The sequence below is a fragment of the Pelodiscus sinensis genome, chromosome 1, assembly GCF_049634645.1.
Source record: "Pelodiscus sinensis isolate JC-2024 chromosome 1, ASM4963464v1, whole genome shotgun sequence".
NCBI lineage: Eukaryota > Metazoa > Chordata > Testudines > Trionychidae > Pelodiscus > Pelodiscus sinensis.
This window is the reverse complement of record NC_134711.1, coordinates 311,561,547-311,579,718: the sequence shown is the minus strand read 5'-3', so window position 1 is coordinate 311,579,718 and position 18,172 is coordinate 311,561,547. Positions and strand designations below refer to the sequence as shown.

The following is an 18,172-nucleotide window of genomic DNA, read 5'->3' as shown; positions in this document are numbered from 1 at the left end:
TTTGCCAGTTGCGCTACAAAGTTACACATCCTCAGAGCTGACGTAGCAGAGGAATATATTTTCCTGCCTAAGACATCCATGCGTTTAGCCTCCTTGTCATTAGAAGCATTCTTGGCCTGGGACATTTTTACTCTTTGTTGTGCAGCGTCCACCACAAGGGAGTTGGGCTGAGGATGTGTAAACAGGAACTCCATACCCTTCTGGCTTATGAAGTACTTCTTGTCCGACCTCTTATTAGTTGGTAGGGATGTAGCTGGAGTCTGCCAGATCTCATTGGCAACCTCTAAGATAGCGTCATTACAGGGAAAGGCGAGCGTCTACTTTTGAAAGGGTTGTAAATTCTTCAGCAACTGATGCTGTTTCTGCTGCACATCGATGGTCTGGATGTCCTGGGATTGAGCAACCCTTTTGAAGAGCTCCTGGAATTGTTTGTGGTCCTCCATATGAGACAAGTCACCAGGGACCACTGCATCATCAGGCGACGAAGAGGAGTGGTGTGCTGGAGAATCAGGGCACTGCTGCTCCTGATGAGGAGTGTGGCTCTGCTTGTCTTCCTGATAGTTTGAATCCACATCTCCAGCAGAGGACGGTGGAGTGACATAATGTGCAGACTCGTCTGGAGCATGTGGAGACTCAGGACGAGACAATTGCGGTGAACATGACCGCGAAAGCCTTCTGCGATGAGACGAAAAGGAAGAGCACTCGTGGTAACATCGGTCATACCGCCTGTCATAGCACGGAGACTGGCTGTGTCTTCTGAGTGTGTCGTAGCAACAAGAATATGCTGTACGTCTTGGAGACTGTGGCGATAAGGATCTCCTGGAGTAGCGAGAAGGAGACGGCGAACAGTGGTCCTGGTAGAATCGACCTGGCGGTGAGCTACGAAGTGACCTATAGTAGTGCTCTCTGGGAGGTATGTAATGATGACGATGGGTATCAGCACGGAAAGAGGCAGGTGAGTCAGGTCCAGGAGAAAAAGTCATACGGTCCAGTGTCAGCGATGGTGTCCGGACCCACGCAGAACTGTGCTGACTTTTAGATGGCACTGAGGAAGTGAAGGAAGGCTGGGGAGCCACTTGTGGCAGCAAGGCAGGCAGCAAGGGAGGCTCTGTTAATTGATCCTCTGCAGAGCTCAGGCTCAGTGCTGCAGGATCAGGTGATGATGTCACGGCCTCAGGCTGTACTGGCAGAGTCTCCTGCTGTGGTGCTGTATTCGGTGCTGGTGCCTCCAGCACCGGGGAGCATGGAACGGCACCGAGGGAAGGCCCTGTGGGTGCCAGTACAGCTGGCTGTGCTTGCGTATGCGCAGAACATCTCGGTGCCGGGGCTTCCCCTGCAGGCTCCACAGCGGCCGTTGGAGCTGTTGCTGGCACCGACTCCGCTCACAAGCCCTTTTTGGGTGCCGGAGCGGAGTCCTTATGGAGGGCTACAGAAGGGGCCGAGGAGCTGCGACCCTTGCCCGACTTGTCTACGGGGAACCTCGGCAAAGAGCCAGAGGTCCCCGGCTTCTCCTCTCTGCCGCCAGGCATCTTCTGGATCCCATGGGGGATCTCTCATGTAGTGTGATGTTCTTCTGCAGAGAGTGGCTCGGAGATCTGTGGAGGCAGGAGAGCCTTGTTGAATAACAGAACTCTCCGCCTCAGCTCGCGATCCCTTCTAGCGCAAGCTGTCAGATTTGTGCAATGGCTGCACTTTGCCGGGACATGAGAGTCCCCGAGGCACTTCACGCAGCGGGAATGCCCATCGGAGTCTGCCATAGTCTCCAGTCACTGAATAAACTTTTTGAATCCAGGTGATCCTGGCATCCTCTCGTTCTGTTCTCCCCTTTCTACTTCTTTTATGTATTTATTTATTTATTTAGTCAATTTCAGTCAGGTCAATGCCGGTTAGGCATGGACTGACTGTTAGCAGAGAAAAACAGTTGTGTTTTGTTTTGTTTTGTTTTGTTTTTTTTAAAGAAAACGGGACTACAACTAATCTGTAACTATAACTGGAACAACTAATCTACAAATAACAAGAAAAACAAAGTCTAACTAAGAGATCTCCCTTTCCCCTCAGGCAAAGGGAGCCTAATGTAACTCAGTCTGTGGCTGCGGATGGTTGGAGAGAAACTGACAGGACCAGACCGTACTCAGCTGAGAGGCGCGAAGAGGCAGTCCAGTAGGGGGGCTACTGCTACAGAAAATTCCTCTGGTTTACGGCGCCGGGACGAGCCCAGCACCTCGAGTGGATCACTCTCGGGGACACTACTCGATGAAGAACTATCAACTATTCACTCAGCTCTAGTCTACATATACCCACCAGTCTTTTTAAGTTTCTTTGATTATCCAGCCCTCTTCCCTCCATTTCACTCATCCATCTGTTCATGAATTCCTCCCTGTTCCCTTTCTTCCATCAACCACATCTGCTTTATGGCTCCTAGCATTCTGAAAGAAAGTGTATAGTACACTGACCTAAAAGCTGCAGCAATGCTCCACAGTTCTGTAGCAATTTGATGCTGGATTCTGTAACATCTCAGGATATGTTTAGACTACAGGGATTTTTTGGAAAAAGTGGCCCTTTTTTAAAAAAAAATGTCCCCTGCGTCTGGACTGCTACCGCGTTCTTTTGAAAGTAAATCGAAAAAATGCGGCAGTTTTTTTAACCGTGAAAAACCTTGTTTTATGAGGAAGAATGCCTTTTTTCGACAGTGCTCTTTCGAAAAAAGGCACTATGTAATGCAAACTGTGCTTTTTAGAAAGAGATCATCCAGACTGCCTGGGTGCTCTCTTTTGAAAAAGCGCTTGCTTTTTTGAAAGTACTGGTTGTAGTCTAGAGGCTCTTTTTCTAAACACGTGCCTCAGTGTTCCCATCAACTTATGCAATTTTATCCCAGTCTAGGAATATGAGGTCCTTTAGTTTAAACTCCATCTCCTAGTGTAGTGGGGTAGAGTGGCCCCCCACTGAGCCGGAAGTCAAAGGGCGGGGCTAGAACTATAAGAAGGCTGCCCGGGAGCTCAGTCAGGGACCAGCCTCTGAAGGAGACGGAGGCTTGTCCAGAGCTCCTGCCTGGGAAGACTAGGACCGGGGCTAGGCCTCCCTCAGCGGTCTCCCCGGAGGCCAGCCAAGGTGTCCCTGCCATGGCTACGGAGGTTGGGCCAAGCCAGCCAGCAGAACCTCCCAGGGACCCAGAGAACTGGCCTGAGCCGGGGGACTGGCTGGAATCCCGATGGGTACTGGAACGCCGGGGCCAGACGAGCCCACGGGACGCTGCCGAGCTCCAACCCCTTGACCCCTGGATTGGGCCGCCCGGACCCTGATGGGACGACACCGGCCTCGACTCCCCGACAAACCTGCTGGAGCTACAGGTACCTGGGAAGGGGGAGATGAGAGTGGCCCAGGGGGTAGTCCGGGTGGAGAGCCGCCCGCGGCGAGCAAGTTACGGGCCAGAGCCCTGCCGAGCCAGTCGCAGCTGCACTGCTGCCATCAGGGCCCATGGGCCGAGGCGCAGTGAGGTGGGTGGGCCTGTGGCCCCCCCCGCCTCCCGCTAATCGGGTGGCAGTCTCCCCCTCACCGCTGCTGCTGCCGGTGCCCTCCCGGGCCCGCTCCTGAAGGAGGAGCTTCTACAAACTGGTGTTTGGGTGCGGCCACGCCTGGCGTCAGGGCCTGGCCGCCATTTGCCGCCCCGCCTGGAGTTAGGGCCTGGGTTTTGGCTTGCGGTATTTCTTGACCGCCCTGCTCAAGAGCCCGGGCTTACCTACGGTGCGTTTGGGACCGTCCGTGCATCGGGCGGGAACTCTTAAAGGGACAGGACTCGAACGGTTGCCCTGCCCCAAACTGTATGATAATAGACTGACAAGTGGTGAGCTTATTTCTCTGCGGCCTGGACTTGAAGTAAGGCCGGGCGCGCGAATAATTACCTCTTAGCCTGACCTGAAGGAAGGCCGGGAAGAGACTCGCCCGCCTGGACTGTTTTAAGGCGTGGTAACGCAGGGAGGCAGGCACGTCTCCCACTGTGCTGGAGGCAGAGGGACCACCTCCTGAAGGCCTATCAGCCTCTCACAAACTGCCCCCGGAAGGGGGGGGAAGCTCAGGCTGTAGTGGACATTGCCGGAGGGTAGTGTCCTGAAAGGGATCCGGCCACCTGCCAGCAGTGCTAATTCCCCAACTCGATGGCAGGTGGCGCTGTGGCGAGTGGGAAGCCGCTACACCTGGAGATAACTGATTTTGGGAAAATCTCACCTTTCATAAAACCAAAAAAAAAAAAAAAAGTTTTCAGTTCCCATTGACCGTGGAGAAAAGCTTGTAAGCGTGAACCAAGTGTATCCTACAGGCTTATAAACAAGAAGGAAATAAAACCTAAAAATCTGTTATTTGTAACGTTTTATGGTTTGGGGGTTAGACAATTTTCAATTGATTGAAAACTGACAATACATAAAGAGTGTCAATGCACAAAATAAATAATTTTTTTTTTGCTATTTTTCCAATTTTCAATATCCAGAGGAGTTGCTATATTGCAGGTGACAGCAGTAAGTACATCTGTGTATGTTCCTGGCTGTTTTCAATCTGATCACATCACTTTTCAAGCAACTTATGAAAACAAAATCAAAAGCTTGTTAACTAGTACCCTGGTACTGGCTGAACAGAGGAAAAGAAATGCTCAGACATTCCCAGGAACAAAACCGCTGCCAAATATTACTTGGTGTGTTGGCTGGCATGCATGAGGATAAACGGCTATGCATCTTCATGAATAACAAATACAAATATTTTTGATTCCAAGGAAGCTTAGAACATAAAAGATTAATGGTGATAATGCTTGGAGAATGTCTCGTTTAGCTCAAATTGTATCAAAAGCAGTGGCCATGAAGAGCCACTTGGCATTTTCTCTCTGATTCCTATTAACTGATGTTTATCAAGGATTGGATTGTAGCATTTAATCAAAAGACTGATTCTGTGGGTAGCATGGTGCAGTGCCAGCCCAGAGAAATCTCTGGGAAACAGAGAACCCTGGAGACGCTCTTTTCCTTCCCATCATGTATGAGTTCACAAGTTCCAAAAGAAGTGCAGGTTTATTGCCTGTCCATGAATCATAGAATCCTAGGGCTGGAAGAGACCTCAGGAGGTTGTCAAGTCCAGCCCCTTGCCCAAAGCAGGACCAATCCCAACAAAATGAAGGACCCGCTGCCACAACCATACTCTTTGCAAACAATCCCCCCATCCCTCCCAAATTAGGCAAAATCCATCTTGCCTGTGCTACAGCTCCTAGGGGACTTTTGTTCTTTGCCTTCCTCAGTTCCTTCTGTTTCAGGGTCTACTATAGGGCTGTGTCTACATTGGCACCCTTTTCCGGAAAAGGGATGCTAATGAGACAAGTCGGAATTGCAAATGCCTCAGGAGATTTAAATATCCCCCGCGGCATTTGCATGAATATGGCTGCCGCTTTTTTCCGGCTCGGGGCTTTGTCGGAGAAAAGCGCCAGTCTAGACGGGATCTTTCGGAAAATAAAGCCTTTTCCAGAAGATCCCTTATTCCTCTTGGAACCTCCTCCACCCTGCCTCTTCCCTCCCGGGGTCCTGCATCGGCCCCAAAAGCCACACTCCTCTCCTGCATTCTCTTCAAGGCCTACCCCTGTTTGCTTGCTGCTCTTTTGCCCATCCTGCCTGCCCATGTCAGGAGCGATTTGCCTAGAGTACAGGGAGCTGCTGCCACCCAATGCCAAGAGTAGGCAACCCTAGCTGAGTAGGCACCTCCTTGCCTACCACACTTGCAGTAATCAGAATTTTGGTATCCAGTTTGTAGATCTGGCTGGACACTATCAGAACCCCTTTGCAACCCAACTTTCTGGTAAAAAACCATGCACCTGGACACCATCACTGCAGCCCAAACCCTTACATGGTCTAGAAGCCTCTTCCCCTTCAGTTCACTCATTGGCCAAGGTCAATCTGGCTGTAAATGATAATTTAAAGCAACATAGAATGTTTCTAATATTTCTTTATCACATTGATATTTTATTATGCCTGAGTCTATTAGTTCTTAATCTGAATAATCTCTTCCGTGTTGTTGAATCTTCTCAAAGACATGACTTCCAAAAATAAACAATTTACAGTTTAAAAAAAACAATAACCCCCTGTCTATTATGGCTTTGTATTTAAATATGCCTATCCTTCTTGCCATGTTTTATTATCAGTGCATATATTTTATTAGATAAGATTAAATTTTAAGCTAAATTATAAACACACCAAGTGCTGATCAAAATTAAAAAGTATTACTATGTCCTGATCTTCTTATGCAGGAAATTCATTGAACATTATTGGTTGCACACACAATTTTTTCTCATTTAAAGAAACAATTGGATATGAGAAATGCACCATGAGTGCATAAATATAATTTCAAGTAGCCAGTGAACTGAGACAGTATAGGCATTTGTCCTTGGATTTCTCTTCTACTGAACAACTTTGTTCCTGACTGCTCTAATTATTAAGAGTAAGTCTCTCTAGGAGAACTGTTTTACATTTTAGGACAATCATGAAAATATTATCTTGTATTACATTTTAAGCCAATGTTGTTACATGGTTTTAAAGTATTGCTTCACTCTGAAAAGCAATTCTGACATCGGGAGTTTCCATTTTTGTCACCTCTCTTGATTTGCCTATTAAACGTGTCTATTCAGTCAAAAGGTATTTTTTCTGTCAACTAAGCCTGGGATCCAGAAGTCAAACTGTGTTCTTTTGAGTTCATGTATCATAATGAGTATTAAAGTTTTTGCAGTCAAATGATGGTGAACAGAATGTTGATTGATGCAGAAGGAAGAGAAGAATCAAGTTCACTCTGACAGAGCAATATTAGCTCCTCAGTGATAACAAGATCAAAGCCCTATTTATTAATTATTTATATTGTGGTAACAATTGGAAGCCTGAAAACATAGTCCATTCCCCAAAGATCTTACACTATAAATGCCAAGAGCTGGAGACAACAAACAGAGGCAGAGAGAAAAGGTGAGAGAGAGAACTGTGATTACTGCCATAAAAGAAATCTTCAACACATCAGTTGCTTCTCTACTTTTTGAGTGGGTGCTTTCTGGAGACATGAGAGAAGTGAGTTTGTGGGAGGGATTATAATAAACCACGTATCTGTTGGATAAATAGCAGATATGATACTAAATGCAATGTACAGGCAGTCCCCGACTTATGCGGATCCGACTTACGTTGGATCCGCACTTACGAACGGGGCTCACCTCACCCCGGGGCTCACAGGCGGCGGGTCGCCACCCGTGTCCTCCGGGGCGAGAAAAGCTTCTCCCGGTCTCCCTAGTCTACTGGGGGGGTCCAGCAAAGCTGCTGGAACCCCCCAGCAGACCAGGGGGACAGGAGCAAAGCCGCCCAGGCTACAGGGGTCCCGCTGCCTGGGCGGCTTTGCTCCCGGGCAAACGAGCAAAGCCGCCCAGGCGGCGGCTTTGCTCGGGTGTCCCTGGTCTGCTGGGGGGGTCCAGCGGCTTTGCTGGACCCCCCCAGCAGACCAGGGGGACAGGAGCAAAGCCGCACAGGCGGCGGGGTCCCTCTGCCTGTGCGGCTTTGCTCGGGTCTCCCTGGGGTGCTGGGGGGAACTCCCCCCAGCACCCCAGAGAGACAGGAGCAAAGCCGCACGGGCAGCGGGGTCCCTCCGCCTGTGCGGCTTTGCTCGGGTCTCCCTGGTCTGCTGGGGGGGGGCAGCTAGTGCGCCCCCCCCCCTCCAGCAGACCAGGCTTTTGTTGCGGGACACCTCGGGTAGAGCAGCTGGGGTGCTGCCGGGTTGGTCCTGTGGGAACCTACCGGGCAGCGCCCCAGCTGTTCTGTCCCAGGCTCCAGATTTAGCAGCTGTTGAAACTGATCAGGCTGATTCCAGGAAGCTGGGGGCAGAGCAACTCTGCCTCCGGCTTCCTGTAGTCAGCCCCTGGTCAGTTTCAGTGGCAGCAGCTGAATCTGGAGCCAGGTCCGACTTACATACAAATTCAGCTTAAGAACAAACCTATAGTCCCTATCTTGTACGTAACCCGGGGACTGCCTGTAGTAGATACATTGAGTAAAGGGGGATGCTGATTTTATACACAGGTTGGATCTCCCTTATTCAGCACCCTCGGGATCTATGTGGTCCCAAACAAGGGGATTTACTGGACCAGGGGAGGGCCCTCTCCTCATAGACCATGCTGACCTGCTTCCATCAGACGGGGGCACCTGGTCCTCCTGCTGCTCCATCCCTGGGGTTTTCTAGCTGCTGCCAGCCCCGCTGCTGCTGGGGAAGTAGTGACATGCCCAAAGCTTTGCAGCTGCTTCGATCCATGGCCAGGGATCGCTGCCATGCAGCCCTCTCTACCTCACACACACTCTGGGCTCCCAGCTGAGTCACCAGTCCACCCTACCACGCTCCCGCCCCGCACCAGACCTCCCTGTTCCTGGATTCTGTGGTTCAGGAATATCCATGGTTGTACTGGACCTCGGATATTGCTGTACCAGAGAGTCCCAGTTAAGGGAGGTACAACCTGTACTCATTTTCTTACCAACCCACAGTTTGAATATCAGTCATATTGATTGGCCATTCACTCTCTTCTTGTTCCAGCCCCCAAATCCTTACCCCTCCATGGCCTCATATGTTCACTTCCACTCTTTGGCGTTACACCTATTTTCTGGTGTCCTCCTCTTTTCACTGAAAAACCCTCTTAAATAAAGTCTGAGAAATGGAGCCAACTGTGATTGGTAAGCCTATAGGTAGCATCATCTACCCCAGGACTACTCAACACGTGACCCATGGCCCTTTTGTTTGCGGTCCGGTACAGTTTGGGTTTATGCAGGGCTCAACAGGCATCCCACGGGTGGGAGCCAAAACAAAAAAGTCGTAAATATAATGGTCTTCTGTTGATATGCGTTTTAGTAGTTAAATTCCAGGACTGTCATTGCTCATTAAAAGTGCAGTCTTATGGGTGGATATCGAGTAAATATTGCATTTTATTAATATCAGCAGAACTGACAAATGGGGCTTGCATATTGTACAGTCTTGCCTTAATCTTTGTATTCATGCCTGTCAGTGTGAAAGAAGCTATTTGCATATATTTTCATATATTTGCATGTATGTGCAACCACACTTAAATTGCAGCCCTCCGCATATGCTGAAAGTATCATTGTGGCCCCTAGAGGTTCCAAAATTGAGTAGCCCTGAGCTACCCTATGGCTCTCCATTCACTATCACCCTCATCAAAGGCCTCCTTTGGCAACCACCACTTTCCCTCTAATCTCCACTTGCCCATTTTCTGACCATGACCTAGCCTTCTCCTAGCCATGCTCCCTGAGGAATTCCTAGCATTCTACTCATCTCTGTAGAATCCTCCTGCTTGCTGAGGTCAATCATCTCATGATATATGGTACATGATATATATTGTACCTGATATATGGTACTAGAGAATCATCTCTCTAGTCCTGCACTCCGAGGCTATGTCTAGACTGCATGCCTTTTTCGACAGAGGCTTTATCGACAGATACTGTCGAAAGAGCCTCTGTCAAAAAAGAGCGTCTAGATTACATTATGCAGATCGAAAAATCAATCCACTTTTTTGAAAAAGAGCGTCCAGACTGCCAGACGCTCTGTTGAAAAAAGAAGGCACCTGGAAGTGCTTCTGGCAGGGGATAGGGGCAGCCTTTATTTCCAGGTGCTGCTGCATGCCCTTTGCAGAGACGCGTGCTTAAAGGGATCCCCCTGGACAGCCGTTGCTCTGCTCCTTCTTTTGGCTTGCCTAACGCCTAGAGAGAAAGCAAAGCTGCTGCAGTGCTTTCTCTGGTTGTGCTGCTTCTTCTGACACCACAGCAGTTTATTTGCAGGTTTTTTTTCTGCTTTTCACCATGGTTTTGGCCATGGAGCCTGAGCTGCCCGTGGGCAGGCAATGGCCCCACGCTGCCATACTGCAGCTTCTGCTGCATCTGCACAACTCTGTCATGAATTTCCTGCCCCATATGGGCTCAGGCCGCACCGAGGAGACCCTCCTCCAGGATGCAGGATCTCTGCCCTTGCCCCCAAACTTTTCTGAGGACAGGCAGATTTGGAAGCATGAGACGAGTTCAGACTGGTGGGACCGGCTCATCATGCAGCTCTGGGACGACGACCACTGGCTCCACAACTTCTGGATGCAGAAGGCCATATTCCTGGAGTTGTGTGCCTGGCTTGCCCCTGCTCTGAAACACCAGGATACCCACCTGTGGCCTGCCATCTCCCTGCAGAAGCGGGTCGCGATTGCCCTGTGGAAGCTGGCCACTCCCGACAGCTACCGCTCCATGGGATACCAGTTTGGTGTGGGGAGGTCTACCGCCGGGGCTGTCTTGATGGAGGTAAATCACTGGCGGGGGACAGGCCCTGCTGAGTGAGGAGGTTGAGAAAGGGGGACTTCCAGGCAAGGGCAAGAGAGAGTAGGGGATGGAGTGGCACTTGGAGGCCGCTCCTCAGCCACCCCTGCACTGATGCGGGGGAGGGGGGTCTTCCTGATAAGGGGAGGGGTGGGTTGAGGGGGGAGAGTTCTCCTCCCAAGTGGTTAGGTAACCTGTCTAATTCCCTGGTTTCTGTTTGTCTATTTGTCTCATGCTGCAGGTGGTGAGGGCCATCATGCAGAGCTGCTGAAGAGGCTCATCTGTCTCAGGGACCTGGACAACATCTTTGCTGGGTTTGCCACCTTTGGCTTCCCAAACTACAGAGGAGCCCTCGATGGGACACACCTCGCAATCTGCACACTGCCCCATCGAGCAGCCCTGTTTATAAACAGGATGGGCTACTATTCCATGGTGCTGCAGGCCCTCGTCGACCACTGGGGACACTTTATAGACGTTTGTGTTGGGTGGTTGGGGTGGGCACACAATGCCCACATATTCAGGAACTCCTACCTGTACCGAAGGTTGCAGGCAGGAGCATTTTTTCCTAGCCTCTGTCAAAGGGTGACAGGAGAGGGGGTTACTTGATGACTCCCTATTTCTGTTCACTCCCTCTGGGGCATCTGGTATGGGCCACTATTGGCAGATGGGATACTGGGCTAGATGGACCTTTGGTCTGACCCAGTATGGCCGTCCTTATGTTCTTATGAGAATGTTCCAGTTGGAAGAAGAAATTGATCGAATCCAGTATTTTCTTTGATGCAAACATGTTTATAAGAAATGTACAAAACCATGAACACAGACAGAACCAAGAATAAAAGGAACAATTTCTTAGCTTCCATCCCCAAAGTCTCTTGAGCCAACACCAGACCCAAAAGTTCTTATTAAGCTTTTTTTCAGGATCATAACGTGCTTATAGGCTCCTGCTTGGCTGTCTTGCCTTTCTTTCTCTATTCTTGTCTGTTCTCCTCTCTCCCTCTTGCACACACATGCACAAATACATTTTCTCTGTCTGCCCAAAACAATACTCAACCAAAAGCTTCTGGGAGGTTTCACACACATCTTTTTTCTTAGCTGGGGTTTATGTTTACAGTTATGTTAATTGAGTTCACCCCTAGTAATTTCACTGAGGTTTTAACTCAACCCATAACAAGATCTCACACAGCTCATAATGGTATCACAGTAATGTATGAAACAGGAAGTGAAAACGACCATTTACAAAACCGCTAAACTAAATTATACACAAAGAGAATCTATTGCATTTACCTGGTACTGATACAGAGACAGCTATACTACTGCTGAGGCTTTTTGTTTTGAGAAGTTGAATTGGGAGGTGTATGAAAGACTTCTTAATCTGTACAAGAAGGCAATGATACAGAATTCCAGAACACGTGAGTAGGGATTGAGGAGGAGGTTTTACTGGCACAGCATGAGTTGATGAAAGGACTTCACTGAAATTGCACCAGTTTGTATACAGTGTATGAGAATTTGATCCGCAATATTAGTGTATTTAAAATGCCCACGTGGTCTCCTTTTCTTTTTAAAAAATCCATTTGGTGTAATAGGTAAATAGGAAAATTTGGACCCCCATTGTGCTAGGTGCTGTATAAACACAAAGTTACAGTTTATGCCTGAAAAGGCTTACAGTTTAAAGTGAATGGGAAACATTTATCATAGTTCAGTTCCATTCTAGTAACTCTTACTGAACACATTATATAAACCATTTGTAACTCAAAAGAGAAAAATTGAGCAATAAATTCTATTTGCCACTCAAAAATATTGACTAACTGTGTTAATGTTTTGTATTATCCTTAAAGAGGCAGTTGAAATTAACTGACAAAATAAGCAGCATAGTTGCCAGCTGATAAGAATTTCTAAAATGTGCTAGCTGCTTTGTGGGAGGATTTCATCCTCGGGGAAAGGACATTTTCTGCGCTAAAAAGGGGGCTTTGTAGCACATTCTTTCTTGATGAAACAATGTGACTCATCTGCACTCAGTCTGAAGCTGTGCAAATTAGGGTATTTGTGTTGGATCAAAGCATGCAATGTTTACATTGCTGGAGTTCATAGAGCTTCTGCAAAAATAAGTTGTTTTGTGAGACACAGTGTGAGGCTGTGGGTAGGCACTAAACTAGGACTTAGGACACCTGGATTCTATTCCTAGCTGTGCTACTGATGTATTTTGTGGCTGGGGTTGACTTATGTCATCTCAGCCTACTTCCCCTCCAACCCTTTCTCTAGGGCTATGTCTATCTACACGGCCCCTGTTTTGTGCAAAACATATGCAAACGAGGCAAAGCATGGCATATTGTTGTACCTCATTTTCCATAATTACTGAGGCTTCATTTTTGCACAAGTGGCTTTTGCTCAAAAACCCTCTCTTGCGCAAGAGCCGTTCTTCCTGAAAAAAATGCTTCGCTTCATTTGCATATTTTTGGCACAAACCAGGGGCTGTGTAGACATAGCCTAGTAGACTATAAACTCTTTCGGAATGTCTACACTAGGAAATTATTTTGAAATAACTAAATTTGAAATAGTGATAGAAATGTAGCCGTGTTAGTCTGGTGTAGCTGAAACAAAATACAGGACTATGTAGCACTTTAAAGACTAACAAGATGGTTTATTAGATGATGAGTTTTTGTGGGCCAGAAAGCTCATCATCTAATAAACTATCTTGTTAGTCTTTAAAGTGCTACATAGTCCTAAATTTGAAATAACTCCCTAAATAGCTATTTGGAAAAGAAGTGTATTCCCCAAGGAAAGCAGGAGTACAGATTTTGAAATAACCAGTTAATTAGTTCCAAATAACTGGCTTGGCAGTGTGAACGCACCACTTATTATTCGAAATAACTCCCTAGTGTAGACCAAAGCTCAGGGACGTGGACTGTCTCTTACTAAGTCTTAATACGATGTCGGGTACAAGAGCCTCAGATCTTGATAGGGACTTCTAGTAACTATTATAATATACATGATAATTCTATGTAGGAGATATTGGTGAGATTCTGGTGGGATTTATGTAGCAGATTTTCAGGAAATGGTAGGTAGAGATAATTTAAACAAATGGTGTTTTTCTTGGGGAGGAGGGTGTGTGCACATTGGAACAGAAGGCTGTGAGGCCTTGTAGACAATCTATTTTATGTGTTTTGAGGTGGATCGATGGGGAAATAGAAGGGGTAAGAGGTCAGTACTCAGACCTTTTGAAGGCCAGGCCATTCATTTTCCTCCTTAAATAAGAATTCAGCCTAGCTCATTTCCAAAAATCTGCAGCAAGAACTAAGCCTCTTGAAAGTGCTAGCCATTGCTGGGGGTTAGGAAAATGGTGTGGAAAGGCAACAAAACGGTGCTACTTACTTTTCAAACAGAACATTAACCCAACACATAGCTCACAAAAGCACAAGCCCCGTACATCGCCACAAAATGTTCAGTGCATGTAACACAGATGCTAAAGTGCTGTCAGAGACTCTCCTGTTATTCAGTGATGAAGGTGGAGGCATAAGGAAGGATTAGGGCTACCATGCACTTGGATTCTGGGAGTCTTGGAGTTTGTAAATTTCATGAAGCAAAACCAAAATGAGATCTGATCTTTTCATGGTAAAATTACAATCTAGGCCATATTGGCATGGGTCCATTGCATGCTCTTTGAGGCATGTGAAAACCTTGTGTGGAAAAACAACAAATACAAATACTTGAAATGCAAATACAAATGCAGGGAATTGTGAATACCCCCTGTGAAAATGAGAGTAACTACCGAAAAAACTTCAGAGGGGTAGCTAAGTTAGTCTGTGAAACTGGTGTAAGCAGGGTCAGGGTAAACTTTATCCTGACATCTAGTGGCGAACTGTGGCAAGTGGTGCAAAGAGACTTCAGGGGCTGAGCCCAATTTGCATAGACACACCCACCCTGTCTAGTATGTGCCACAGCAGCCCAAATCGTCACTTTGGCCACTGTGGGAGCCCCAGTCTCTCTGTTATTGAGGCAGAGGGGATAAAAGTGTTGTTACCCTGATTATGCAAATCAAGGACAATGGAATGGTGGAACTGTTTATGACAGAGGGACTCGCCATAAACTAAGTAGCACTCGCTAGACAAGGGGCATGGGTTCCAAACCCAGTCAAATTGAGAGAGGTTGGGGACAGGTGGTGAGGCCCTGTCTGAGGGCCTAAACAACACTGATTGTACTCCCTCCTCTCTCCACTGTGGAATATCAGAGTTAATTTAGATTCCATTAGGAGTCTAGTTGTGAGCTGTGGAGCTAACTTTGCTGTGGGCCAGTGCTAAGGCTTCTCTGTTATGAGCTGAAATCACTGTGTGCTGTGGACAAGAGCTGAAATCACTGTTGCTGAGGGGAGCCTGGTGCTGTGCTGTGGACGAGAGCTGAAATCACTGTTGCTGAGGGGAGCCTGGCAAGAGCTGAAATCACTGTTGCTGAGGGGAGCCTGGCGCTGTGCTGCTAGCAGAGCAGTTTGCAAGGGGCAACCAGCAAGCGCAGGTGGACAGTAGATGCAGCTGGTGGGGTGACCTGAGGGCAGACAGCGGAGCGGCTGCCTGTGGCTGGTAGGAGCGGCAGCTGGCGGAGCAGTGGCAGGAGCAACCAGCTGGCAGCCCGGAGCGTGGACCGAGATGGTTGGCGGATTTGCAGAGCCGGACAGTGGAGGCGGCTCACCTGACAACAAGTGGAGTGTGGCGGAGTGACTCGCGTTGACGGCGGTGGCACGGAGAGGCGGAGCCACCGCCGGGCCACGTAAGGTGCATTGATCCCCACCCCTCCAGGTTGGGATGGTGAAACCCTGCCGGGTGGACTTTTGAACCCTGGGACGGCACTGACCCAGGGCTGAGACTCTTGGGGTGTTGGACTTTTGGGACGTTGGGAAGATTTGTGGCTGGGGGGAGGGCCTTTGCTCATTGTTTGGTTGGTAAATCTGAGTTGTGGTGTTTCCCCAATTTAATGCAGATGTCGTTACTTCATGTTATTAAAGGTTTGCTACTATACTGAGGCTCTGTGCTTGCGAGAGGGGAAGAATTGCCTCTTTTGAGGCACCCAGAGGTGTATGTAAGATTTCCCAGGTCACTGGGTGGGGGCTCGAGCCGGTGTTGTATTACCTCGTTGGAAGGAGACCCCTAGATGACCCCTAGATACTGAACCCGGCCCTTGCTGCTGCTATTTACTCGGCCTGGCAGAAGGGTTACACAGGAAAAACTTAAAAAACAAGGAGTAGTCTTGCAGCACCTTAGAGACTAACAAAACATGTATATGGTATCATGAGCTTTTGTAGGCACAACCCACCCACAAAAGCTCATGATACAATTTACATTTTGTTTTGTTAGTCTCTAAGGTGCTGCAAAACTATTCATTGTTTTTTAAGTTTTTACAGAAAGAACTGATAGCATATTATAGTTATATTTTTCAGCACTCAAGGATAGGTTAATACATGAGAGTGAAAGGCACAAAGCTAGTATATGCACTGTTCTAACCAGAAGAGTCATCCTGATACAGTGTATAGAAGTTCATCAAATCCAGTTCCCTGCTCTCATGGCAGAACCAAGCACCATCATCCTGATAGATCTAACCTGCTCTTAAATATCTCAAATGATGGAGATTCCACAACCTACCTAGGAAGTTTATTCCAGTGTTTAACCACCCTGACAGTTAAGAATTTTTTCCTCATGTCCAACCTCCCTTGCTGCAATTTAAGCCCACTGCTTTGTGTCCTATCATCAGATGCTAAGGAGAATTATTTTTCTCCTTCTGCCTTGTAATACCCTTTTAAGTACCTGAAAACTGTTATCATGTCCCTTCTCAGGGTACGTCTACACTGCAGTGCTATTTCTGAATATCCCAAAATAGCTATTCTGCACCTTGATGGCAAGCCGATTATTTCGAAATATCGTTGGAAATAACGTGCACGCTATTCTGACATTCCTGTAAACCTCATTCCACAAGGATTAAGGGACATTTCAGAATAGTGGTTTATTTTGAAATGTGGTGCTGTTTACACAGCGCCAAATTATGAAATAGGTTATTTTGAAATACACTTGAAATAAGCTATGCAATTTGCATAGCTCAAATTGCATAGCTTATTTCAAGATAAGGGTGTAGTGTAGATGAACCCTCACTCTTCTCTTTTCCAAACTAAACAAGCCCAATTCTCATAGCTCATGTTTTCCAGACCTTAAGAATTTTTGTTGCTCTTCTCTGTACCTTTTCCAATTTCTCCACATCTTTCCTGAAACGCGGTGCCCAGACTGAACACAATACTCCAGTTGAGGGCCTAGTCAGCAAAGAATAGAGCGGAAGAATCACACCTCATATCTTGCTTACAACACTTCTCTTAATGCATCCCAGAATGTTTGCTTTTTTTGCAAGTGTCACACTGTTGACTCATATTTAGCTTGTGGTCCACTAGGACTCCTAGATCCCTTTCTGCCTTACTCCTTCCTGGATTAGAGATGTTAATGACTAGTTGAGTAGCAGCTCAAATAGTCACTCCCCCTCACTGCCTCCAACAGAGAGAAGTAGCAAGGGGGGGAGCAGAAACCGGTGCTGGGGTGAACCGGCTTTAAGCCAGTTCCCCCCAGCACCATGTCTGCTGGAGACAGAGGTGCAGTTCCCACTGTGGATGCTTCTGCTTTTGAAATGTATAAGAGCCCTCCAGGGCTCTTATACATTTCAAAAGCAGAAGTGCCGCAGGAAGCACAGGGCGAGCAGGGACTCAAGCAGTCCCCATGCACCCTGTATTCTCTGCGGTACCCCCTACCTTGCTCTTTCTATGAGAGGCAGAAAGTGTGGGACTGGAGCCCATGCTGGGGGGAGCTGGCTTAAAAGAGGCAGTGGGGAGAGGGGATAAGGGACAATGCTGCAATGCAGCCCCTGTCCACAGGGGTCCCAGTGGGGAATTAGGGTGCTGGGTCCCCTGTGAACAGAGGTGTTGCCACCAAACAGCCAGTTTACAGTGGCCAGAGGTGGCGGCAGGTAAGGGACATTGCTGCAATGCAGCCCCTGTCCACAGGGGTCCCAGTGGGGAATTAGGGTGCTGGGTCCCCTGTGAACAGCGGTGTTGCCACCAAACAGCCCGTTTACAGTGGCCAGAGGTGGCAGCAGGTAAGGGCTGCTCAGGCAGCAGCCCTTGTCTGTGGCCAGCCTTGGCTGCCATGAACAAGGGCTGGTGCCGGGCAGTCTCTGTCTGCCACGAACAGGGGCTGCTGGACTCAGTGTGAGCCGGGAGCAAGCAGTCCCGGCTAGCGCTGATAATTGCACCTCTGCATTTTAAATGCAGTAAGAGCCCAGTGGCTCTTACTACATTTAAAATGCAGAGCCACAGAGTGGGTGGCTCCGGAGCCTGCATGAGCCAGGAGTGCTCATTCCTGGCTGGAGTTGGCTCCTGGATCTACCCCTGCTGCGGCTCTGCACAGCGGCACTTATCGACTAATCGTCTAGTCGATACAAATTGTATCAACTATACGCTTAGCCAGATAATCACATTTTAACATCCTTATTTAAGAGAATCACTTCCCATTCTGTATGTGTGAAATATATTGTTCTTCCCTAAGTGGAGTACTTTGCATTTGTCCTTATTGAACTTCATCCTATTTATCTCACACCATTTCTCCAGTTTATCCAGATCATTTTGAATTATGACCCTATCCTCTAAAGCACTTGCAATCCCTCCCAGTTTGGTATCATTCACAAACATTTTAAGCATACTCTCTATGCCATTATCTAAATCATTGATGAAGATATTGAAAAGAACCAGTCCCAAAACTATTCCCTACTGGTAAAATCGCTAGTGCAGAGATGGACAGGAGTAAGCAATT

At 47.9% G+C, this 18,172-nt stretch overlaps 1 protein-coding gene across 16 annotated transcripts in view; it reads right to left on the bottom strand.

Moving 5' to 3' along the window:
• Positions 1-18,172, bottom strand: part of DLG2 (discs large MAGUK scaffold protein 2) — a 1,555,116-nt gene that overhangs the window by 1,051,587 nt on the left and 485,357 nt on the right. The gene's annotated exons all lie outside the window — the stretch shown is intronic.